The 27,703-nt window shown below is 37.0% G+C and overlaps 1 protein-coding gene and 1 non-coding gene across 2 annotated transcripts in view; both read right to left on the bottom strand.

The window, feature by feature from the left end:
• MANEA (mannosidase endo-alpha) overlaps window positions 1-4,057 on the bottom strand; it is a 60,665-nt gene extending 56,608 nt beyond the window's left edge. Inside the window, exon 1 of the mRNA XM_006200275.4 lies at window positions 3,939-4,057. The gene's annotated coding sequence lies outside the window, so the exon portion shown is untranslated. The remainder of the gene's footprint in view (window positions 1-3,938) is intronic.
• A 6,401-nt stretch (window positions 4,058-10,458) lies between these two features.
• TRNAV-CAC (transfer RNA valine (anticodon CAC)) lies at window positions 10,459-10,531 on the bottom strand. The gene has a single exon. It is a non-coding gene; the product is annotated as a tRNA-Val (tRNA).
• Window positions 10,532-27,703: the final 17,172 nt, after the last annotated feature.

Here is a 27,703-nt window from a genome sequence, read left to right as displayed (position 1 = left end):
GGAAGAGCCAACTCATACAGTCTTTAAACTCTGCACTGCAGGGCTCCAGGGACTGATATTCCTGTGTATGGAATATGACAGTCCTGTGCACAGGAGTAAAGGGATGATATAACCATTTCAGCCTGCCTCTATGATTTATTGTCCCAAAATTTTCAAGTTGTCAAGATAAAAATAAATCCTTCCCTTTCCCTAAAGAAAGTGAGAATTTTGACAAGCCATGAAGTAGGGGAAAAAAAAAAAACCTATGGACGTAATATAATCTCAACTATATTAAAGATATATACAGAAGAAGGAAGAGTACTGAAACATGTATAATGATTTCCTCTGGGCAATCATTTACTTAGTGATATATTCTTATGCTGCCTTCTAAAATTAGAACAGAGTATTTCACAAGGAAGAAAAGTTTGTTTGGGGTAGGTATTTTATAATCAATGGTACTGAATATTGACAAATCACAAAGAATGGAAGAAACAACTACTGGATTTAGAAATTTGTAAGACACTGATTTTTGAAATGTTGATCAGCTGAATGGCGTGAAATGCATGGAGGAGTCGATATATATAATAGCAACAATACTGATCTTGGAATTGGAAGATCTAAGTTCAAACCAGCTATTCTGACCTACTTGTGTGACACTGAGTTTTAACATCACCTTAAAAAAATTAACTTCTATTTTTGGACAAAGTTGATCTGTAAATCATGCAAGATACGTATACGAAATAAAATGTAAAAGCAATGTTTTAATCAAATGTAAATACTAATTGGATTTTAAAAAAAGAAAAATGAAGAAATACATGAAGCAAAGAGTGGAGACTTTTTATATTTGTTAAATTCATTCCTCAGAGCTATAGATGAACACAAAATACACAGTATTTATGAAAGCTGCCCTTTGTTCGCCCTCTTGCCTGTAAATCTACTTTCTTAAGTTGGTCTCTCTTTTCCTTTTACATTACTTACTCAATTCATTCACTTAAAATGTTTATCACCTAATTATAGGTGATCCACTGGCTCTATCCCAACCTCCTGATCTCAATGAACAATAAGTCATCTCAACCTAAATAAAGGCAGTAGACCATTGTGATTAGAAGTATGGGTTCTGCAGCTCAAATGCTTGAGATCAAATTCTAGCTGGGACATTTTTTAGCTAGTTCACCTACGCAGGTGACATGATCTTTCCCTACTTCTTTTTCTCATATTTACAATGAGTTATTATTACCTCACTCACAGGATTTTTGTGAGAATGAAATAAGTTAATATTATAAAACTCACAGAATCATTTTGGACTTAGTGTAACACTGAATAAATGTGAACAATTACTTATTCTGATGATGATTATTAGTAAAGATGGATGTCTGGCAAGCAATCAATAACCAACACACAGTGTTCTCTCTCTACATATCTATTCCCCATACAGCTAACTTTTGAAATACTACTCTCATCTTTCAGGACAAAGCTGAAATGCTCCCTTTCGTCACACCTCTAATGAATGATTCCAGAGTGCAAAGTGCTCACTTTCCCATACAGTCCATTGTTATAGCATTACCTACTTTTTTAAACTGACATTTCTTTATGCATTACATCATGCTATTTATTTACATGTATTATATCCTCTACTAGATTGCTCATAAGGTCCAGAAATGGAGTCCTTACCTTTATATTCCAGTAGAACCCAACAAATCTTATATTTAGTCAAGGAACATTAAATGTTCAGCTTAAAAAATTTTAATTTCAGGCCCTTTTTTTGACATTGGTATCTGATTGGGCAGTATGTGTATAGATTCTACTCACTATACATACATTTGCCATGTCTGTAGTTTATACTGAACACATTATATACGAAGAATCATAAATAGATAATTCAATAATTTAAAAAATCTATTTAAATAAAATTTATCGTGTCCAACTTAGCAAAACAATGAAACTTGAGAATCCTAACAGGTCTAATGATGTTCAGGAAAGGAGTAGAGTATACTTATTCAGTTTCAACAAAATGAAGTTTCAGAAGTCACCTGAGAGAAAAAAATTCCAAAAAAACAATCTGGTATCTTTAAAGTGCAGTTTGAATGGGATAATAATACACAGAAGTAATACACAGTAGGTTCTTTTGAAACTAGTTTTGTGTTTTATGACTTGAAGGTCTTCTAATCTTTGAAATGTTTGTTTTTGACATGAAGATCTAGTGAGGTACAAGAGCTCTAGATCAGTACGATATCAATTATTATTTCAGAAAGTATTTGCTGAGATCCTGTTACTCAGAAAAGCCAGAAAGATCTCCCTTTTTAATTATTTATTATTATATTCTATAGATTTCTGGTGCTTTTTTCTTCTTCTAGCTCTTTTCCCAGTATTTTCTAAGAAGCCACTGAAGATAAACATAACTAATACTAGAAGACACACCTGGAACTTTCAAAATCAGTTTCTGTTCCAAGGGTTCCTTGCCCAAGTCAGCATTAATGTAAACACCTGTACCCTTTCATTAACAGAAATTCAATTAATTCTCATCATTCCATTTTCAATCTTTGCATCAACCTATGAAGTAGAAATTCTCTTTAACATCATTTTACAGATGATGGAACTAAGGCACAGAGCAGTTGGTAACTTTTTCCAAGTCTCTGGGCTAATAAATGGCTAAGTAACCTGTCTGAGGTTAAGCAACGAGCCAGGAGCAGAGCAGAGGTCAAGCGCTTGCCCTCACGTTACTCCACCTTTCGCAACATTTTAAGACAAACCAAGTTCACAGAACAGAAGATCACAAATTTTGTGACACATGAAAATTGCTGACATATGGTCATGTTTTCATTTAAAGACTAAGAATTTAGAAACAATGACTATCTACTACCTACCCATAAACTGTAGTCCAAATTTAATCTTAAGAAACTTACTTTCTTACCATACGCTTACTACTCATGAGTAACAGCAACAACTCTGGTGATGTTTCACGCAGAGTCTGAAAATCCACAAGATTCACTGAATAACTATTTTTTCAAGGTTTACATACAGCTCAATATTGAATGAAGTAACACTGTTATGAAAAGCTGTGCAAAGAATAACTTAATATTACCAATACCTAGATTTTATTTGTTTATATTTTTCTTCAAACGGTTGTCTAAATACTGTACCATAAACAACCCATTCCAGTACTATTTACCTTTTTTTTTTTAAAGTCATATAATTAACAGGATCCTCCCTTGTTTTACCTTTTTAAGCACTTCCACGTTTTCCCTTAACTCTTACCCATAGGGTCTTGCAATAATGAAATGAAAACAAACTATCCTAACTGCCTAAATTTCACTTTGCTCCTTTGGTAATGGGGAAAGATACTATTGCAGCCTGGTTGCATCCTGAGACTTAGCAAAGGCTAACAGTCCAGAATGATGGAGCCAAAAGTGTTAACAGGTGAACGTGAAAACAGGTGAAAGTAATTTCTCTGCGAGGCCTCGCCATCCTCGCTCTCCTCTCCCGACGCCCGAGAGTCCGCAGACCGGCGACCGCTACCTTCCTGCTGCAGCCCCAGCCCGGAAGGCCACCACCTTCCCACTCGCCCCGAAGGCTCAAGGCCGAGTTTGAGGACAAAAGTGCAGGGCGCTGAAAGGCTTCCGTCACTCCCCGAAATTCCCAACTTGCTGGGGAAAGGAAAACTGACGCGACCGGGAGTTCTGCTCCAAAGAAGCGGCGGAGACAAGGCCAGCAGGGAGGGGATACAGCAGGACAGAGCGCAGCAAAGCTAACCAGGGCAAAATAAGGGGAAAGAGTGTCAGCGTGGGGCGTCCCGAGGCCCCAAGGCTAGCAGCTCGACGCCACCGGCCGCCGGGGCGCAGGGCCAAAGGCCCTCCGGCAGGCGAGCAGATTGACTGGCGGGTGAGCGCGCAGGCGCTGAGGATGCGCCCCGAGCCGGCCGCAACCGCGTCTGGAGGGCCCTGAATCCTCCAGCTACTCACCAGAGTCTGGGAATCCGGCCACCAACAGCACAGACTCGGCCGCCGGAGATGTTGACGCCGTGAGGAGAGTGCGCCCACGGCTGCAACACTTCGAGCTCAAACAGCCCCGCCTCCCAAAGGGCGCGCGCAAAGCGTCTCGGGAGCCCCGGGGGCGGGGCCTGGGCGGAGCGAAGGTCGCGAGTGGGCGGGGCTATGGCCTCCCAGTGGCAGCCTCCTCCTTGCCGGTGAGGGACGGGAGGGGTGTGGGTGAAAGACGGGGCAGCTTTTTTTCTTTTTTCTGGGCGTCCAGTTAAGAGAGGAGCAAAGGGGCGAAGTAGAATTGCGCTGGATTCCCATCCTCTTTCCCCAACTGGGGAGGACCCTTCCTCTCTTAGAAACTGGTCTTTAAGATCCGCTGGGATGGGAAGCTTTCACTCATAGAGGACAGCTGTTTTTGATGTGAAGCGTTCAAAAGTTGCTTTTAACTCGAGTACACTGGCAGTTTTCAAACTTTTAAAATTAAGGAACTGTTTGCCTATTTTTAAAAAAAATGCAACTTGGAAGCTAAAAGTAGACAAAGATGACATTTTAAATTTGCAAATTTATAAAATCACATTCCTGTTGAAGTACTTATAGAAATAATTGAGAACAATGAGGCAGCTGTGAAGAACAAGAACTTTTGAGATAGAGGTTACAGCTGAAGACTTTCACCTTACATCAGCCTCAGGGCCAAGAGAATTCTGTATTTTGTTTGGTTACATAGTAACAAGGAAATCCTGACTCACAGCCTAGAAGTTGCTTTTGTGAACAAGAGTGATGGGCTCTCCTTAAAAATCTCACTGGGTTTCTTAAACAAATTTTAATTGTAAAATATACATATATGAATGTATCCCAGATGTGCACATTTTAAAGGATAATGGTAAAAAGAATACCAAGTACCCACTACAAAGCTGAAGACACCGAAAAATAGCATTATTGAAGCCTTCTAAGAAGACCTCTTTTAAAATGTTTCCCTCGCAGTCACAAATAATCATAATGCTAAATTTTATATTACTCATTTCCTTGCTTTTTTGAAAATAGTTATATATATGTATAATTCTCTAAAACATAGTTATCCTGTTATTGTATTTTATATAATGAGTTATACTGAATTTTTTCCTCTTAACTTCTTTTTTCACTACACATTCACATTTTGAGATTCCTCTATACACAAATCTATTTCATATGGATTAGGCTGGCACATCATTATAACACTCGTTAGATTTTTAAATGTTTGCTTGGTGGTAGCATCTGATTGCTGTTTCAGTTTGCATCCCCTCCCTACCTCGCTAATAGAGTTATGCATATTTATATGCTTAGTGGCTATTAAGGTTTCTGTGGGATGTCTGTTCTTAGTTTTGGCTTATTTTTTATTGGCTTGATCATTCCTGAAAATTAATTTGTAGATAATCTTGTCTATATATATATTTAGAATTTTATTTTTTTATGTTTTTTAGAATTTTATTTTTTAAATCTTTATATATTTTTAGAGTTCAAATACTTTTCTCTTGTCATTCATATGGGTTATAAATGACTTCTCTTAGTTTGTCAGTTGTCTTTTTACATTTTATACTGTCTTTTGATGACCAAAAGCTATATATTTTAAAGTACCATTAGTTGAATTTAATATATTTTTTAGATTATAAATTTGTGCTTTTTTCTTTCTTATTTATAAGTCTTCCCAACCAGAGACTATAAGCTATTCTCTTTTATTTTCTTCTAAAAGTTTTAAAGTTTAATTTTGACGTGTTTTAGATGCAGAAAAGTACAGATAATAACATAATAACATAATGAACACCCATGCACTCAACTCTATGTATCCAAACATTGTGCAAGCCCTTTTTCATGATGATTCTTCTCTAAAATTGCCTTAGCTATTCTTGGCTCTTTGCTTTTTCATGTAAACTTTAAGATGAGCCAGCTAAGATCCATTAAAAAAAAAAAAACCTATTTGGATTTAATTGGAATGGAATTGACAGAGGTCTGCTGAGGCCTATGTAGATACTGACTGGAATGTGTCACCAGATTCTCCCAGAGTTCTTAGTTTAGAGGGGCTAGTGAGGGTTGGTTCTGCCCAGTGCTTCCCATCCTTGTTCACATTTTGTCAAACAATAATATTTTCATAAAACATTGAAGCAAACATCCTACTTGCAGTGAACATGATGGATCTGTGCCTCTGAATATCCCAGACCCTACATGGTAAATCCTAGGATTAAGGAGACTGATAGCTTGGCATACCTGTAGCACATTAGTGGCACCCTGGATGAAAAGCTCTTCCCTAGCTAATTGATTTCACTTCACCACAACACACTATTATATAAAGGGTCTTCAGGAAACTGGGTTTCCAGCAGTTATCCTGGGAGGTGATTGAAGACCACAGCATATGCCACTATGGCTTGTGGATAGATTGGGAAACTGCACATCTGTGACATCCACCTATGAGTTGAGGACTAGGTTTGGACAATCTCATCAGTGGTCTATATAAATAAGCCCTTGTGAGTCTTCCATGCACTGGTGTTCTCACCCAGCTCTGCGTCTTGTAATTTTGTTTTATAGCCTAGTGCATGTCTTTCTAGTTCTTTTCTTCTCTTGCAGTAATGGGAGATTTGGAAAAAGGTGGAGACATCACTGTCCTTTTGGTCATGAGAGACAGAATTTTAACCCAGGCCTGTGTATTCCAGGAAGAAGGGTTTTCTGAGACTACAAGTTGATACTTGCCTAGGGGTAGCTGAGTCAAGCAATTGTTGGGAATGATAAAACAATAAAAAACTAGGAGGTTACTTAGTCATTGTTATTTAACCCTACTTCCTGAAACGTAGTTTGTTCTAGTCCTAGAACTGTCCTTACTGTCTGTCTCCTGAATACATTTGTCCCTGGGTATCTGCAGGAGATTGGTTCCAGCCCCCCACCCCTCACCAAAATCCATGGATGATCAAGTCCTTTATATAAAATGCCATAGTATCATTTGCAAATAACTCACGAACACCATCCCTTACACTTTAAATCATGTCTGGATTACTTATACTTAATTCAATGTAAATGTTGTATAAATAGTTGTAAATACAATGTAAGTGCTATGAAAATAGTTGCCAGAGTGTGGCAAATTCAAGTTTTGCTTTCTAGAACTTTCTAGAATTTTAATTGTTTTTAAAAAATATTTTCCACCGAGGTTGGTTGAATTTGCCCATGTGGAACCTGCAGATACAGAGGACAAGCTGTATTTCAAGTCTTTTTTTCCCCCTGCAGTCCTGGACATTTTATTAGAGTCTTCTAGATAAATCATGCCATTGTATCTCCACTCACCTGAGGTCTCTTCTCAGTTCCTGTCCACATCCTCTTCACTCCCACTAGTCAGTTATTTTTTTTTTTTTACAGAAATAGAAACTGAATATGGCAAACTAAAACACAGATAGACTTTCTGTGAAAAGGTATAGAGAAAAGCACAAAGGTGAAGGCTAGTCCTTTAGGAAATGACAATGGACAGGAACCCAGAAGGGCTGGGCATTGGGAACATAGCCTCATACAACATTCCAGATTAGGGTACTGTTCCTTTCCGGGATGTACTGAACTCTCAAAGTTGTTGATACCACCAGAATTTCTCAATTCTGTTTGCATTGTTTGCCTCATTTCTTCAAGATTCAAATTTTGGGCTGAAGTAATCTGCTTAGCTATGCCTAGGTTATATGTTTCTATCTTCTTAGCTTCCTTGAAGTGGAAATCAGTCCCTTTGGCTTTCTTAATGGGAAGTGGGGCACAAGACACTCACTATGGTGTTCCTCCAAAACCAGAAGGGTTTTCAGATTCTAAATAGCTAAAAGAAACAAACAAATAAAATAAATTCAGGAACAAAAGTTCAATTACCCACTACACTATGCTTGAATGTCCCATGTCAAGTCTACATTCTTTATGGCTATTGTATTACATCCTGATTGCTCCAGTCTTTGGATCCCTAGTACATTTATAGGCAGTAATATAAAATGCAGCAATAATTTCTTCATTAAGTAAATTGTCATTCCATTCACAATATTGTATCTGGCTTTAAGGAGTTTAACTGGTATACCTCTTGACACATTTTTGAGATGCAGAGAATGTAACTCCAAGTGCCCTGCGTAGAACACCAAAGCTTCCACCAGCTGCTGGCAGACAATTGAGATACAAACTCTTACCTGTTTCCCTAATGTTCTAATCCTTTCACCATTTAAGTACCCAGAGACCCCGAATACCTACCAGCGTTGTGACAGCAAAGAATCCAATCTAACATAAACTCATGAATTGTGACACAGGTCAAAGAAGAAGCTGGCCTTGGCAGATCACGTATCAAACCAAGCTGTGTAAATTCCCTGGCCTTGCAGTGGCTCAGGGACTAGAGTGCATTCTTTAACCACTAGTAGAGGCTCTTCCGGATTAACTCACAGCCCAGAATTAAACTCAGTGTTGGTAATTCTCAATTGCTATGCTCTCAACGTTTGTATCCTTCTAAAAGTCATATGAAGAAATAACCCCTCCACCCACCACTCTAGGTGTTAGCATTAGAAGGTGGGCCTTTGGGAAGTTATTAGGTAATGCGACCAGAGCCCTTATGAATGGAATTAATGCCCTTATAAAAGAGGGTTCTGATAGATCCCTTGTTTCCCTTTCTGCTATGTGAGGATGAAACAAGGTCTATGACCCAGAAAAGGGCTCACACCAGACCATACTGGAACTCTAATCTTGGACTTTCAGCCTCCAGAACTGAGAAATAAATGAAATTTATAAGCCATCTAGCCTATGCTATATGGTTATAGCACCCCTGAACAAATTAAGATACCAACTAAAGGGGCCAAATCCCTTGACAAAAGCTCTTTCATTCTCTGATTCAAAAACTTGCCCAGGTCATAGCACTCTTGAGTGATGGAGATGGGAGAGAGTTTCAGCGTCACTAGCTTCCCTTACAGAGGTGGCAGGAAGTTCACCTCTGGTTGGTTAGTGCTGTGAGATGTGAATGCGCCAATGACTGAGTGTGGGCCATCTCTCCTGAGGGAGACCCTGTTCTGTTCACAGGCATGGTGGTAGCTGAGACAGACGCATGCCTTTAGTTGAAAGCTGGACCAACAAGGAGATGCAACACTTCCTGAGTGAGGAAACTACTCCACAGGTTGATTCAGAGCCTCTTGGTGATTTGAGGGAAGGAATTTTCATGTATTGTGACAGTACATTAGTTTCATACCCTAATCAGCCGTGCCCCAAATGTTACCTCACTTAAAGTTCAGGTTTGACAGAATCATTTCCAAAGGCATTAGGGTCTGGGTTTCTTCCTTTCCAGGATGCCTTAGGTTCCTTTACCAAATTGACCTAATCTTTCTTCTGCCATAAACCACCTTCTCCTGACATAAAAAAGGAATAGTTTGCAAAGTCACTAAAAGAAAAAAAGGCTTGCTACTTCCTAAGCTAGGTGAGCCCACTCATTCTCTATTTATATACAAGTAATTCTTCTCAACAGTATTGGCTACAAAGTGATTTTCTGTGCTGGCTTGTTCTAAAAAGTAACTGGTAATTTCTCACTAAAAGAGAAAAAGGAAAACATGCATTTATTCTTTGAGACAACATTTCTTCTGTTAGAGAACCCAATCAAAAAGGAGGTCTGTGCCTTGTACATCTTTTCTACCTTCCATAATTTTAAGCTCCATGAGCACAGATACAGAGAAGTCTGATTCGCAGCTGCATCTCCTATATCCAGCACATAGTAGGTGCTTGTGGTAGGCTCGATAATGGCCCCCAAAGATATCTAAGTCCTAATCCTCTGAACCTGTGAAATGTTGCTTTACAAGGCAAAGGAGACTTTGCAGATGTGATGAAGGATTAGCCGGGTGAGTCCTGTCATCACAACTGTCCTTACAAAAGGCAGACAGAGAGAAATTTGATAGAGCAAAAGGCAGTCTGATCACTGAATCAAAATGCTATACTGATGACTTTGAAGATTGGGGAAGGGGCCACAATTAAAGAAATGCAAGGAATGCTGCTCTGGACACTGGAAAAGGCAAGAAAACAGATTCTCCCCTAAGCCTCCGAAGGCAGTGACCATGCCAGCACCTTGATTTCAGCCCAGTGAAATTGACTTCAGACTTCTAAGTTCCAGACCTGCAAGAAAATAAAGGTATGTTTTTTAAGCTACCACGTTTGTAATTTGTTCCAGCAGCCATAGGAAACTAATGTAATGTTTAATAAATGTGTTAGCTGAATGAAGCAATGAACAGTAGGGGTTCAGTAATGGCAACATTAATTACAAGATGCCAGGTTTGTCTAAAAATTGCATGTGAAGAGACAGTAGATGTACTGTATGGTTTTCTTTTTTAATAGACCTGAAAAGTTTCTTGGGGTGTGAGAGAAACACCATCCTTCCAATATATCCATGGTGTTAAAACTAATTACATTGACTTAACCTGGGGTTTTTATTTATTCAACCTTTTTTAAATTTATTTTTATTTTTATTTGGAGCGGGTAATTTGATTTATTATAATTTTAATGGAGGTACTGGGGATTGAACCCAGGACCCCATACATGTGAAGGATGCACTCTACCACTGAGCTATATCCTCCCCTCATTTATTTACCAAATCTTGTTCTGGTTGTTTTAGTTGGTTTTGGTTTGTTGAGATTGTTCAGTATGTTAGTTTTATGATAATTGGTTTTATTTGATTATGCATTTATTTACAATTTGAAGGCAAGGTTGCCTACTGTCAAAATACTTCAGTTCAGTAAGAAATCTCTGCCTTCTAGGAGCTTGCCATCTACCAAGGGATACAGAGATATACACTGTAAATGATTATGTTAATTATCTACCTACCACTGGGTTACTTCAATAGTATTTTATGGTCTATATCTTCAAGAGTTTGTGCTCCTATAAAGGCAGGCTTTTTTTCCCACTCACTTGTGTACTTTTATATCAACTAGCTTAATACATTTCATGTACCAAGTCCTCAAATATGTTTAATTAATTAAATATATCTATTGGCCAAAAATTCATACTTTATTGACTGAATAAGAAACAAAACACTGTGTGTGTCTGTGTGTGTGTTTATTCATGTGTGTGATGCCTTTGTGGTAACATACTTCTATTACTGCTTCTTTCAGAATAAATTCTCTCAGTATGATTTTAATCGTCTTTTCAAATAAAGAAAGTACAATAGTAAAGGCAGAACTTACCAAATTACCATTTCTGATTTCACAGCAGAGAAAAGAAATACATATATATTCTGTAAATCACTCTTTCAATATTTTATAAATCACTAGAAAAATATGACATCCAAATAAGAAAACAATGACTTCAAAATTATTTTTCAGGTGAGTACCAATGATATTATTCCATTAAAAAAGCAAGACGAGGAAACTTTAGATTGAGTTTGCCAAGGAATAGAAGATTTTGGCTTCTCCCAAACTTTTCTACAAAGTTCCTTTTGATTTTGATTTCTGCTTACATATATTCAAAGGCCCCACACAATTTTTGTCTTCATAGCTCTCTCTGTGGTTATCGTCTCCCCCAGACCTGAGATTTCTTTTCCCTCCAGCTCTTACTGTCGTCAGCTCAGTGATAGCTCCTACCTACACGCACCTGACTGGAGGTACCTGGCTTAGGCGCATTAACTCCCCCTTGATTGCATCAGGCTTGCATCTGCTGGGGCTTTGTGGGAGTTATGGCCACTCACAGGATTTAAGGTGTTCAGCTGGTCATTTTTCTTAGCAGAACAACACTTCTTCCAAACAGGTTGTTGCCATACTTCCCTCTGAAACATCCAAGAGCAGGCAAATGGAGCTGACACGTCAGGACAAACTGCTGCAAGATTTTCCTCAAGCGGCACCAGATGAGTTTCTCTACCCCCTCCACACACTGGTCCCAGCAGTTCGTGGAGCTACAGAAAGCACTATAATCCCTCTCCTGCAAGAAAGCCCTAAAAGTAAAGGAATACGTTTCTAATTTTCTTTCCAAGTGTTTAGAAAGGAGTATTTTGACCTATTTAAAAAGTCTCTGTGTGACTTTGCAGCCAGAATAAAGGACTGAGTTGCCAGTGCAGAATACACTCTGTTTTGGAAAGCGTTCTTCTGTCAATGCAGCCTGACATGCCAGTATCAGGAGGAAAGGAAAAGCACCAGTTCTTCACATCAGCCTTACTTTAAATTTCAAGTGAAAACTTCTAGTGAATGCAACACGGGGTGAACTAACTGATGTGGATAGCCCCTCTTCCCACCCACCTAAAAATGCTGAATAAAATGTACTTGCAGACAGTTTGGTTTTAATATGTGCAGAGTTGGAAGAAAGAAAGAACTTTTAAGTGTCAAAACCAGATAATTTAAAGCTAAACCACAAAGGCAACAATATAAATAATAATAGTAACAACCTGTTAAGTGCAGGCAGTTTTAGAAGCGGTACTAAAAAATATTCACATAAACAAGAAAAAAATTCTCCAGCACATTTGACTACATTTTAAGTGGACTGTGGGTATATGTATTTCCTATTTTTCAAGAATATTTCAAAAGTAAAATTTAAAGTAGATTTCAAAATATTTCCTGGTTTAAAAAAACTAAGAATCTAGGAGAAATTTGGGGACACTTGGTAAGCAAGTATAATTTTAAATAAAGTCTTCTTTGATAGTTTATCTCTTCTTTGTGTAAACTATTCTGTTTTTGTATGAGTCCCCTACTGATTGAGGACTCCCCTTAATTCACTGCAATATTAGCTGTTATGTGTTCATAAAATACCCCAAGACCACTCTTATGTTTTTATTTAGGTTACTTAAGAACTAATTCTTTTGGAACTTGGGGTGGGATGGGTAGCTATAGTAGGAAGAGACTGGAGAGTGGCAGAGGAATCAGGGTAAGTGTAGATGACATCATCAACTGTGGTACACGACGTAGCCAACAGAGTGTGGACAGTCAGCTGTCCCATCAGTTGAGTCCAAGCACAAAGCTGTGGGACTCAGAATATGGACCTTTTATTCAAAATTATCCTTCAATATTTTCTGAGTTAATAACTAATGTTATCCTGCTAATTCATCACAGACACTAAGAAAATCTACTAGGTGAAGAGGATATTCTCATAAAATCACGTGTAGCCCTCTAATGTGTCACACTAGACATGTGAGATTCCAACAAAGAAGGAACAATGGCACTGTGTAGTCATAAAAGCAATTTTGATTCCTGGAAGAGGTAAATGCCATGGCATTCAAATGACTGAGCACATCCAGTTTGGGCTAGGATGTGGATTATGGACACTCTCATGTATTATTTGTGGAAATACTAGTTGAAAGAAGCTTTCTGAAGGGCAAATTGGCTACATCTGATAAAGTGATATACCTATGCTTTGTGTGAACTACTCTATGTTTAGCAATTTCTTCTGCAGAATTACACCCATAATGTGCAAAGCTGTGCACATAGATGAGCCCTCTTTGTAAATGACATGAAAAGGTGTCCATTTATATTTTAATGTATATATATTATTTTTAATACATATATTATATTTGGAAATATAAAGAGAAAAAAAAAAGACACACATATCCCAATGTTCACAGCAGCACAGTTTACAATAGCCAAGACATGAAAACAACTCAAATGTCTTTAACAGATGACTGGATAAAGAAGACGTGGTATATACATGTGTGTATGTATGTGTATATACACATACATACACACACACATACACACACACATACATACATACAAATGACTGGATAAAGAAGATGTGGTATATATATATATCCACACATGCACATAATGGAATGCTACTCAGCCATTAACAAGAATAAAATAATGCCAAATGATGCCATTTGAAGCAACATGGATGGACCTGGAGATCATCATTCTAAGTGAAGTTAGCCAGAAAGAGAAAAAAAATGCCATATGATATCGCTTATATTGGAATCTTAAAAAAAGGACACAAACTTATCTGCAAAACAGAAACAGAATAACAGGCACAGAGAACAAACTTTTGGTTACCAGGGGTTAAAGGGAGTGGGAAGAGATAAATTGGGAATTTGAAAATTGCACCTCTTGAGGAATGATGTAAATGTTAGCTATCTTGATTGTGGTAGTGGTTTCACTGGTGTATATACATCTATCTAAACTCACTAAAGTGTACATCTGAAATATGTGTAGTTCATTGTACAGGCACCATACCATAATAAAAGTGCTTTAAAAAGGAAAAATTAAGTAGCAAAACCATGTAGATAACTATAAAAATATACTTATATCTGTATGTCCTCTATTAAATTATCCTGTCAAATTATCACAAATCTATTGTCTTAAGCAACACAAATCTATTATCTGACAGTTCTGTAGGAGGCATTCTCGGGTCTCCATAGATTAGAGTTAAGGTGTCAGCAGAGCTGCCTTCCTTACGGGAGGCTCTGGGTTGGGTGGGGAGGTATTCCGTTTCCCTGCTTACTCAGTTTGTTGGCAGAATTCAGGGCCTCACAATTGCATGACTGAGATCTGCATTTTCCTGCTGGATGTAACCTGAGCGCAGGCTCCAATTTCTAGAGCCCATGGCATCATTGACTCATGGCCCCCTCCTTTGTTGCTGAAGCCAGTATGACATGTCAAGTCCTTCTCATGTCACATTTATCTAACCCACTTTCTAAAAAAATTGAAGTATAGTTGATTTATAATATGGTGTTAGTTTCAGATGTTCAGCAAAGTGATTCAGTTACATTTTTTGAGATTTTTTCCATATAGTTTATTACAAGATATTTAATATAGTTCCCTGTGCTATATGATAAGTCCTTGTTGTTCATCTATTTTATATATAGTAGTGTGTGTATCTGCTATTCCCATACTTCTAATTTATCCCTCCCTTCTTTCCCCTTTGGTAACCAAAAGTTTGTTTTCTACATCTGTGAGTCTGTTTCTGTTTTGTAAATAAATTCACTTTTTATTATTTTTTAGATTCTACAAGGCCCACTTTTCTGCTTTCCTCTTCCACTTTTAAAGACTCATGAGATTGTATTAGGCCCAAGGAAATAATTGAGGATAATCTCCCATCTCAAGATCCTTCAACTTAATTGCATGTGCAAAGTTCCTTATGTCATGTAAGGTATCATAGTCACAGGTTCTGGAAAATATGGTGTGGACATCACTGGGGACGCACTATTCTACCAACCACAATAAATATATGTACATTTAATGTACATACATACATATACATACACATATGTAGTGTGTATATATATGCACATATAGACATATAGACACAACCACAGGGGTGAGGAAAGAGAGAGATGGAGAAAAGCATTGACAATAATACAAAACAAATATGTGTGCATGAGAACAAATGTTTAGAAATAAACATTCCAAACACTTTAAACAGTGGTTATTTCTAGGAATTGGGGTTTCAGTTTTTACATATATAGTTAAGAATGGTTTGTATTTGTACAATAAGCACACATTAATTTTGCACTTAAGAAAGTAAAAGAACAATAAATTGATGAATGAGGCTCAAGATACTTGATCTAAATCACCGGTTAGGTCTCAATATAAACACCTAAGGAAAGAAATGATCTCTGAGTGAAATATATGTTTCTTGAATTATTCATCAAAATAAATTGGCAGACATTTAATCACAGGTGTTATACACTCTGAATTGAAGAAATTAACCTTTAAACTAATAACTGACTGAATTGCTGCATATCTAAACAGACTAGCAATTTTTAGCATCGAATAATCACATTAGTATCACTACTATAATAATAACATGAATAACATTATTACACTGTGATGGTAATAACAGTGTAAATAATAAATTGTTTTCTATCTTAGTATATGCTACCATTTTCAAAGCATTTCAAAAACACTCCTTTTTTAAAATTCAGAAAACCATTCTATAATATTAAGTAGGCAGAACAGATAATATTATCATCACTTTTTGGAAGGAGTAACATTTAGAATAACTAGATAGGAGTTGCCCAAGGTCTAAGAGTTCAAAATCATACAGCAACAAAATAAATACTCCCATGTTCTGTTTTAGGAACTATTTACAATATAAAAACAAATATGAGTTCTGCTCTAATGAAGTTAACAGTGTAGAAAGGGAGATGAGACTTGAATATGGGTGGTCATACTCAAGGCAGAAAGTTATAATTATAAAGAGTATAAAAAGGGTACCAATAAAGTGTTATAAGAGTTTAGAGAAAAGTAGATTGCTTGAGTATGAAATTATTGAGAGACTTTATAAAATAAGCCACACTGGAACTGGGCATTAAGTAACAGGTATATCATGGTTTTCCCTAACTAGGAACTGGAGTAGAAGTATGGAAGTATGATCCCAGGATCAAACAAGAGTGGCCCCTTCGAGGCAATGATAAGAAGAAGCCAGAGAGAAGAAAGAGTCATTTTGCAATCAGAATTAACATCAGAAGACAAATGAAAGAAACAAATCAAAGACGACTCCAAGTTTTCACTTCTGGATACATGGAATAGTGGAATGCCTAGCAAAAGTCACGAGAAACATTTCCCTGCCTTCCATTACTTCCTAGACCTACTGTAGGATGGCTATCATTTCCCATACCCCTCAGAAATTGCTTTTCTCAAGTTTTCCAGTGGCTTCCTTACACTAAATACAATAAACACATTTCAGTCTCTACCATATTTAACATCTTGGCTGCATTCAGCTCTATAGTTGGTTCCATCTGTCTTGAACACTTTTGTCCTTCAACTTTTTTGATTCCACACTCTTTGGTTTTACATAAACCAATCCACTCAAAGTGCATACTACACTCAATGCTCAGTACACACACATGCCCACAATATATTAGCTTAGTGCTGTGATTCTTCCAATTACTTTTCTGATAACTCCTTTGTAGTCTTCTCTTTCTTGGTTGGACCCTTAAATAGACATCTGGGTCCTCTCACCTCTCGTGCAATGTGCTCACTGTTGGCAGACTCCATTCGGCATTATGGTTTCAATAACCATTAGTGTTTTAAGGATCAATAAGGTAAAATTTCCAGTTCAGATTTTTCTCTTAAACTCCAGACCCATAACTTTCTACTTATTATTTATGCTTATAAATACTTTAGGCAACTCAAATGCAACATGTCCAAGATTGAACTCCAAGTTTTCTCCCTAACCTACTCCTCTTCTTCTATTCCATTTCTCAGTAGAAGGCTGTAGTATAACTAAAAATAAATGTTTGGTCTTTGTTCCCCATTTGTGACATACAGCCCCTAAAATCCTTGAAATTTCTTGAAGGATAAGAGTTATATGAGCATTTTTATTCTAATGAAGTGATGCTGATGAAACCTCCATAAAACCCCTCAACAACAGGATTTGGAGAGCTACTGGGATGGTGAACATGTTGAGGTGCTGGAGGGTGGCATGGAAGTTCTGTGTCCCTCTCCCTATTCCTTGCCTTTTGCATTTCTTCCATTGGCTGTTCCTGAGTTGTATCCTTTATAATAAAGCAGTCATAAAATCATAATAAAATTTATATGGAACCATCAAAGACCTAGAATTGCCAAAGCATTACTGAAGAGAAAGAGGCTGGAGGAATAACTCTCCCAGACTTCAGACAATACTATAGAGCTACAGTCATCAAGACAGCATGGTATTGGTAAAAAAAAACAGACATATGGATCAATGGAACAGAATAGAGAGCCCAGAAATGAACTCACAAACTTTTGGTCAACTAATCTTCGACAAAGGAGGCAAGAAAATACAATGGAATAAAGACAGTCTCTTCAGCAAATGGTGCTGGGAAAACTGGACAGCAGCATGTAAAACAATGAAGCTAGAACACTCCCTTACACCATATACAAAAATAAACTCAAAATGGATAAAAGATTTAAACATAAGACAAAATAAACCTCCTAGAAGAAAATACAGGCAAAACATTATCTGACATACATCTCAAAAATGTTCTCCTAGAACAGTCCACTTAAGCAATACAAATAAAAGCAAGAATCAACAAATGGGACCTAATGAAACTTACAAGCTTCTGCACAGCAAAGGAAACCATAAGTAAAACAAAAAGACAACCTACGGAATGGGAGAAAATTTTTGCAAATGAAACCAACAAAGGCTTGATCTCCAGAATATATAAGCAGCTCATACAACTTAATAAGAAACAACCAAACAACCCAATCCAAAAATGGGCAAGATACCTAAACAAGCAATTCTCCAAGGAAGACATACAAATGATCAATAGGCACATGAAAAAATGCTCAACATCACTAATTTGATGACACCTGCACCCCAATGTTCATAGCAGCATTATTTACAATAGCCAAGACATAGAGACAGCCTAAATGTCCATCAACAGATGACTGGATAAAGATGACATGGTATATTTATACAATGGAATACTATTCAGCCATAAAAACTGACAACGTAATGCCATTTGCAGCAACATGGATGCTCCTGGAGAATGTCATTCTAAGTGAAGTAAGCCAGAAAGAGAAAGAAAAATACCGTATGAGATCGCTCATATGTGGAATCTAAAAAACAAAAACAAAAGCAAAACCCCCAAAACAAAAAAACAACAAAGCGTAAATACAAAACAGAAATAGACTCATAGACATAGAATACAAACTTGTGGTTGCCAAGGGGGTGGAGGGTGGGAAGGGATAGACGGGATTTCAAAATTGTAGAATAGATAAGCAAGATTATACTGCATAGCACAGGGAAATATACACAAGATCTTATGGTAGCTCACAGAGAAAAAAATGTGACAATGAATATATATATGTTCATGTATGACTGAAAAATTGTGCTTAACACTGGAATTTGACACAACATTGTAAAATGATTATAAATCAATAAAAAATTAAAAAAATAAAGCAGTCATAGTATGTAAAGTGTTTTCTCATCCATATGAGTCATTCTAGCCAATTATTGAGCCTGGAAAATGGGGGGAGGGGAGTGTTGTGGGAACTCCCAATATTCTAGCTTAGTGGGACAGAATTGCAGATAACCTGGTGACTCAGTTCTTACAACTGGCATCTGAAGTGAGGGCAGTCTTGTGGACTGAGCCATTAAACCGGTGGAGTCTGATGTTAACTTGAGGCTAGTTAGAGTCAGAACTTAGCTGAATTGTAGGACATTCAGTGGTGTCAGAGTTGGTTGGTGTTAAAAGAAAGACACACATCAAGATATCCCTATACATCACATTACTCGAGCCAGAAGTCTTTGTTTTTTATTTGCTAAGGCCTCAAAGAAGTTACCAAGTCTTTCAAAATAAATTTTAAGATTCTTAGCTTTTCTCCGTCTCTAATGTCATACTTCAATCAAAGATTTCATCACCTCTCATTTGATTCCAATTGTTCTTCCCCCTGCCTTTGGCCTCTCAATATAACTTTCATCCTACAGTTGAAATGATATGTCTGAATTCAAATTTGAACATGTCATTCCATTCCTTATAATCCTCCAATATTTTCTGTCCCTCGGGATAAAGTACAGATTCTTTAAAACAACTTAAAAAGCTCTTAAGGGTTTGGCTGTTAACTACCTCTCCAGTGTGAAAGCTCACTACTTCACACCTCCTTCTCTCTAGCTACAATGAACTATTTTCTGTTCCTAGATTTGCTGGTGTGCCATGATCTTTCTTACGTCCTTGTTTACTGTCTGCCTGGAACAAGCTCTCCTTCTCCCCTTTACATGGAAAAACTACTACACAAGTCTTCACACACAACTTAGAGGTTACTTCCTTTAAGAAGTTTTTCCTTCACCCAAGTCAGGATTCCATGCCCTCTTTGTTCTTTCATCCAAACTCATCACTACTTGGCACTTATTATGCCATCACACACTTGCCTGCTAACTTGTGTATATGCATTTCTCAAATTCTGTGCAAACCCTTTCAAAGGAGTGACCTTGTCCACTATTTTCACTAATATACACCCAGCAACAAGACCTGGTATAAAGTATTCAATAAATACAATGATAAATGAATATATAAATAAACAGATGGATAAATGAGTAGAGAAATAGATCTGGGAAGGCAGAAGATTATGAGCTTCAGTGTGGGACATGTTGCTCTGAATTAAAGGCATCCTCAAAATATCCAAGGCAGGAGCAAACACTCATCTGAATGCTTGAACCAGAGTCTATGGGAAATGCAAAAGGAGGTAGTAAGTTCTGGGAGTTATCCACAAAGTAGAGATGATTGAAGCCAGAAAACTGGATGAAATTGTATGTAGAAAATATAAAGAAAAAGAGAGGAGAATGGAAAATACAACAGTAGGGAATACCTGTATCTCTTTTAGGGGGAAGCATGGTGCACCTGAAATCAGGTGAGTAAAAACTCCATTAAGGACTTCAGACATATAAAAATTGATGAGAGTTTATGTTTGTGAATGAGAAGCTATTGATGATAACTTCCAATAAGTAAATGACTCAAGTACTGGTATACCTAGCTCCTGTGCCAACCCAACATTCTCAATCAGCTAGTAATTAATAACAAAATGCCCAAAGAACACAAAATGGTGAAAGCCTACATAGTATTAGGTATCATTACTAATCAGTATATTTCAAACTGAGTTAATTTACTTGGGAACAAATCAAGGAAAGACTCATTGCTTCTTACTGAGATTGTAGCGTGACATTACAGAAAAGAAATCTAGGAGATTCTGGCACTTCAAAATTTTCAGCAGAGAGAGAGATACAGGCAGTGTCATGGCATGGGATAAGCCGGAGGCACCTCTCTTGAATTCCTTTTTCCTCTCCTTGCTCTGATCAGCAGCATTCTGAACTATCAGCCCTGGGAGACATATAAGAACGTAAGCTGCTCAAGGAGGATGCCAGCAGGTCATGTTTTCTCCCTGATCCGCTAAAATTTTTCTCAGTGGTTTGGACAGTAACACAGGAGAGGCAGCATGCATGGTACCTATCGACTGAAGATGACCAAATGGAAAATGAGACACACAGAGCTGGAATAGAAGCCTCCTAAATTAGAGAAGAAATTATGCACAGATTAAATCATCCCACCAGGCCTGCCCCTACCTTAGTCTCCTTCTACTTTTTTGAATGCTGAATTACTAAATTTATGCTAACTGACTTTTTAGTTTAAATCATTAAAGAAATATTACAAAAAATACATTCAGGTGTATAATTAAGACATCAAAAATGTACCCTCCCATGTGCTTCTTGGACAAATACCAGGTCATACATGACCTTTCCACATTCAAGAATGAGGAAACAAAGCAAAGACTAAAACAAGGAATAGTTTGCTCTAATAAAAGGAATAGAACACAACTCTCTAAAGGTTGTTCTTGAAAGAAAGCTTCCCTGAGAAACAAAAATTGTCTTAAAAGTGTCTCTCTCAGAAAAAGATAAATACCATAGGATCTGGCTTATATGTGGAACGCAAAAACACACACAAAAAAACCCAGAAAACCCCCTGAGCTCTTGAGACATAGACTGGTGGTTGCCTGAGGAAGAGGATGAGGTGGGCAAAAGTAAGGAAGGAGGTCAAACGGTACAAACTTCCAGTTATAAAATGAATGAATGAAGGGGATGTAATACACAACATGGTGACTATAGTTAATAATACTGTATTGCATATTTGAAAGTAGCGAGGAGAGAGGATCTTGGACGTTCTCACCACAAGAAGAAGAAATTCTGTTTGATATTTTTAGCTGGTGACAGATGTTAACTGGACTGACTGTGGTGATCACTTTGCAATATATACAAGCAGCAAATCATGATGTTATGCAGCTGGAACTGATATAATACGTCACTTTACCTCAGTAAAATAAATAGCTACATAAACAGATAAATAAATATAAATACATTCATGACTAGAACCCAGTGATACATTAAAAAATAATATACCACAACACATTTAGACTCATCTTCACAGTGGAATAATAGTTTGATATTAGAGAATTAATTAAAATAGTATGCCCAACTAATTGGTCAAATGAGATTAAAAAAATAATAAAGTGTCTGTCTTATGCTGTCAAAACAACTCAGATGGACTCCTGAAGCAGAAAAATATAAAACAAAATGATAGTCTACTAACTTCCAATCCTGTAATCCTTTATTTGCTATCTCTTAGTTTCAATCATTTGCAACGCAGACGTGTATGAGAACTGAGGCCTCACCCCCTGCCACAGGTCAACAGTAAGAGAGCACTGACTGTAGACAGTTAAGAGGAGCTACACAGGCAAGTACCCAGAGGGACACTTTGTCATGCTTCTCTGACCTGGCAGTTGGCCAGTAGCAAGGCGCGTCATTAGAAGAGGGCTTGTAAAGCCTGGGTGCAAGAGTACACCCAAGTGCTTAGACCAGAGTCCGTAACTGGACGCCTATTGGTTAAAAAGGTTCCAGTGCAGAGAAAACACGCATCTATGCAAAGCCAGCACAGAGGCTGCTTTTTTAAAAAAAATCTTTCCAAAATTCTTACCAATGTGGCAAGTTCACAACATAACGGAAGAGCAACCTGTATTACACGTTTCTGCGATAGGTGGTGGATACAGTACAGGTGAAATAATTTTTAAAATAAAATTCCTAGGCACTGGTGATCTGAAAGGGTAATTCTCACTCCCCTCTCTTCAGGCAGTTAAATGATTGAACAGGTAATAAAACCTTGCACTCCACCAATTCCTTAAACTTAAGTTCTAAGTCAATGATCAAACAGGGCCCACTAAATAGAATAAGACTTAAGGAGAATTCAACCAAATTCTTGTAGCAGAGAAGCCACTTAGCTGCAAATGTAAATGACATTCTCTCTGGGCTGACAAAGTTCTTAAAGCTATCCTTTCCTTACAAACTCGGCTGAATACAAGGGAACCTGATTGATTCAGTCCACAGTGGACTTTCCCCTTCAGCACAGTGTGGGGGAAAGGTGAAAAACAGACCTCCAGGAGCAAACACCATGGTGGCCACTAACAAAATTATTATACCAGATAATCAGCTTTTTGTTTTCCTTTAAAAAGATTAAATCTAAATGCAGAATAAACTTAAAAATGTGCAGGGCCTATAAGAAGAGAGAGATTATTTTACTGAGGTACATGAATAAAGTCTTGGATAAATGCAGGGTCATATCTTGTCTTCATGAATGTTAAAACACAATGATTTCTTCAGTTGGATCACCATATTCATTGTTTTGCCATCAAAACCCCAAGGGTTCCATCTCCCAACTTGATAAAACAATTAAAAAAAAAAAACAGGTTAGAAAATTAACTAGTAAGAAAATAACAGAAAATTTTTGAAGGAAGAAGAATGAAAAGAATCATAGAGTTACAGTAATTAAAATAGTGTGGTTTGGTGGAAAGAGCAGTCAGAGCAATGAAACCAAAGAGAAAATCTAGAAATTTGTTTCTACATTCCTGTTGGCACATGAAAAATGTGGCCTAATTACTGGGGAAAATATCAATGGCAAGATAAATGACATCGCAATTGAACAACCAGTTTGATGAAAAGAAAATAAAGATCTGAACCGAAGTAAACAACAGTATAAGAAGATTAAATATTTAAATGTAATTTAAGCATAAATTTAAAAATCACAGATATACAAGAAAAATTAGACAACGCTTCAATAATTTGGGTATGAGTCTATCTAAAAAGTGCTTACAAATTAATAAAAAAGATTAACTAAAATTTTTAAAACTGGGTGAAAACCACATAAACAGTAGCCAGAAATTAAATTAAAAAGGCTAATATGCATTTAAAAAGCTAAGCCTGGGGTCAGATTTATGAGTGTGAAACTTTTAGAGTCATACAGAGACCCAAGCTTATAAAGACCCCATGTTTAGTAACAGTCTGTGTCAAAGTCTTGAAATTCTTAATATTTCTTGAACAAAGGCCCTGGACTTTCATGTTGCCCTAGGTCCTGCACATTATGTAGCCAGTCCTGATGAATCTTCATATATAGTCCATAAAATACATATCAAACCCTGAATTTTAAAATTGTTCTCAGATTGAAAAAGATTAAAAAATTTGTATCATATGATCCCATAGTGCAGATAAAGCACTCTTATACATTTTTTGTTCAACCATTTGCAAACATTCTAGAACCATATACTAAAATTTAAAATGAATACTCCTGATCCAATTTTTTTTTCCAGAATTAGATCTACAGGAATTAATTGGACCAATATGTAAAGACAAGAATATTTATCAAGGTATTATTTATAATAGCAAAAATCATCAAGAAATTTAAATGTCCATAAAATTATTGCTTGTAAATAGAAAGGTACATTTAAATAGTTGCATATTAGGTTTTAGCGTGAAATGTTATATATATTGTATATACACATAAAGACATTCATATATAATGATATGGAAAGATATCTATGATCCATCACTAAGTGAAAAGCAGGCTATGTAACAACAAAGAGAGTGAAATGCCATAGGTACCTGCAGAAAAATTTATATATATATATATATAAAGTCTGAAAAGACAAACACAAAGATTTTTCTTTGGATTACAGAAGATTTTCATTTTGTTGTTGAATTTTTTGCTTTTTTAAACAATGAAATTTTCTTTCTATTAAAATCAAGAAAAAACATTTTATTTTAAATGAATAAGAATTAGGCCAACTGTGTCTGTGATCATTAAATATTTAAACATATAATGGCAAAAATAATTCCAGTTTGGTATAAAACAAGGAAAATAACATTAAATGTTCTGAAAGAAAAGATAAACAATGTTTAAAAGTTACAGTAACTTGTTTCAAACATGCAGATTATACAATTAAAAATTAGAAGGTGACACCAAAAGTATACTGATTTCCTCATCTTAAAAGGAGGTAAATAAATATATATCACTTCAGTTTTGACATAGATAATTAAATTAAAGAAAGATGGCTTTAATTTTGTTTTCATAAAGCATAAAGGTAGTAGAATTTATAAGTTTCTTTAGAAGTATTAAAAATTGTACCAGACAGTGAACGATTATGAGATAGAACATAAGACTGTATGTCTCTAGTTGGAGTAAAGAATAGTACTTAATGTGAAAAATAATTGATTCTGATTCAGATTTAATTAAAAAGAGAAGAAACTGTACCATACTTAATGAACTGGAGAAAATTTCAGTCTTCCATCTAAGAAGAAAACACACAGAATGTAGCTGAATCTAGATGATGTATTACAGTCATTGAGTTAATTCATTATGTTGATTAAAATAAAGACATAATCTCCAACAAATTGCTTCCTGACATTCCCTTAAGTTGTTTTGCCTAAAAGAGATTTCAAATGGAGAAAAGTAGCAGACATCTAAAGTAAATTTTGGACCACCTGCAGTTTGACTCTTACAAGTCTGATGAGTAAATATATTTTAGTCAAGTGTCTGATGTAAAACCACATTTCTATTATCATTTTTGACTGAAAAGGAGATTCTTGGAGGGAATTCAGCACAATATGGTCATGAAACTATAACATAACACCAATTTTTATCTGTATACTTGAGCTGTTAAAACAATTTTAAAGAACAAATTAATGGACATGGACTAATGATTTTAAATGAATCCTTGCCAAATTCATGTAAAGTTTATTAAGTCATGTTTTCTTTTCATTCTTTGGAAACATTTTAACCAGAAGTTAATAGTTCCCCAGAAGTTAAAGTTCTCCAGAAGTAATACTAAATTAATGAATGTAACTTTGTGGAAAACGTCGTTTCTTTTAAATAAGACTGACCCTATACAGAGGCAACTACTTCAATGACAAAAGTAAGTGACCTTAGGCCAGAAAATGCTTGTGCCAACTTCAGACAATAGGTGACCAGAGGAAAAGCAATGAAAGTAGCTGACGACTTTTCAGTGTGTTTCCTGTAGACCACCATCAGCATAAGCAGGGCTTGTTGTGCTTTTTTAAGAATTCAGATGTTCAGGCCCTGGTTCAGAATGACCAAATCCAAATTGCTGAGGTAAGACCCAGAAATTTGCATTTTTGGTCCCAAACCTTACCAACACAACACCTTCAAGGAGTCTCCAAACCACTGCTTACAGGATGAGAGGCAAGAATCTCCAGGAGGGGAAAAGTAAAAGCACAGGAAATGAAACATGGGTCACTGGATGGTTCTCTGAGAGCAGCTGCCTTCACAGGTCTCATGTGCCGTTAGGCAAAGCCCCATAGATTCTTCAGAAACTGCACGAGGAAGACAGGTGTCAGGAGAGTCAGGGTGAGGTGAACAGGGTGAGGGTGGAGGGTGTGGGAACCTGCTTTGTCACCAGTTTTGCAGTTAAGACAAAACTTAGGACTAAAAGTTAAGAAATGTACTTATCTTCCTACGTGCTATATGAATTTTAGAAAAAAAATTATGTTTTTATATCTATTTCACCATCAAGTATAAAGGAATAAAAATAATGTTTGTACCTTCCAACCACAGATAAACATTTATATGAACAATTAAATATTTCAAGGAGCTTTAATTATGTCTAAGAACTGATCCCGTCTTAACTCGGCCCACTACTTGTCATTAAATCCTTTCACTAAACTACAATTGTTTCCTTTTGCTAAACTACTTCCCACCCCCTGTACGCTCCTGCTTTTTTTTCTGTGAAGAAAAAATATGAAGAAGATATTGATAGACTTGGGACTAACATTTTAACACAATATCTAGCATTGTCACTAAGTATATAATTTATCAATGAGAAATAGTTAATGTTATTGGTAAATTGCTAACATTTCCTTTATGTTTCATGTTTACCTATTTTTCCTCATTCATTGATCAAACATGTTTGAGTCTCTTCTTGTACAAGACAATGCTAGGCCCCAGTCAGGAAGTGATGGACCAAACAGACACCATCATGAAGTTTACAGGATAATGAAGGAGCCAAGTATTAGACAAGTATTCAAATGAATACATTTCTTTTTAAAGTTAGAAATGCTACCAACAAAAAAGCACAAAGTGCTCACAAAGAATATACCAGCAATCTAACAGGGAGGTCAGCAAGGATGTGCCAGGGGGTGTCCTATTTGTGGAGGTGCCGGTGCCTAAAGGGAAAATTCACTACCATTTGAACATTAGAGTGAAGGTGAAAGGGTTGCAGACAGAGGAGAATATAAATCTGCCTTCAAAATCCAGAAAGCAGTGCAGGATGGCAGGAACTTAATGAGAGAGGGAGAGTCTGCTGGGAGAGAGGCTGAAGCTGAAAAGCCTCTGCGGCAACATTGGGAAACCCCTGAAGGGCCTGAAGCAGGGTAGTGACTGGATCCTCTTGGCTTCTCCATAGAGAAGAGATGGGGTACAGATATTATCAAATTCGGGGAGCACATTGGAGGCTATTTAATTCTAGGTGAATGAGAATGGTGACTTGTTTAAGGTCTTCTACTGAAATCACACATTTTGGATGTGCAACCACCTAAATCGGGCATGGATCAGCCGTGGAGCTGGCTGGATGAGGCAGGAGGAAACACCAAGCATAACCCAGAGATAAGGATGTCTTGCTTATGTGACACGTTCTCATTGTTCAGTATGACCAAGTATGGCCCAGGAAATAGAGTTTGGATGATCCTGGAGAAATCTTGACCTCGACCCTGGTCTAATCATAATTTTGAAATAGAGCTTGCTGCCAGGCGTTAGGAAAAGTACATTTTGGGAAGCAGAGTACATTGTGGAAAAGAAATCATAATAGGCGGTAGCTGTATGACACGGTGGTGTCAGAGGAAGCCTACTGAGAGGGTCAGGGTTAGAAATCCCAGCAGGAAGGCAGAGGCCGAGAGGCAGCCAGGCAGCTGCTGAAGTGTCCTCCTCAGACCAAGAAGCAGCCTTTGAACAAGGCAGGATTACAGTCCCTCCCTTTGTTTCAGGAGACAAGTAAGCCCAGAGGATTTAAAGTACTGGGTAC

The sequence above is a fragment of the Vicugna pacos genome, chromosome 8 (genome assembly GCF_048564905.1).
Source record: "Vicugna pacos chromosome 8, VicPac4, whole genome shotgun sequence".
NCBI lineage: Eukaryota > Metazoa > Chordata > Mammalia > Artiodactyla > Camelidae > Vicugna > Vicugna pacos.
The sequence above is the reverse complement of the archived record's forward strand: the minus strand, read 5'-3'. Positions and strand labels throughout refer to the sequence as shown.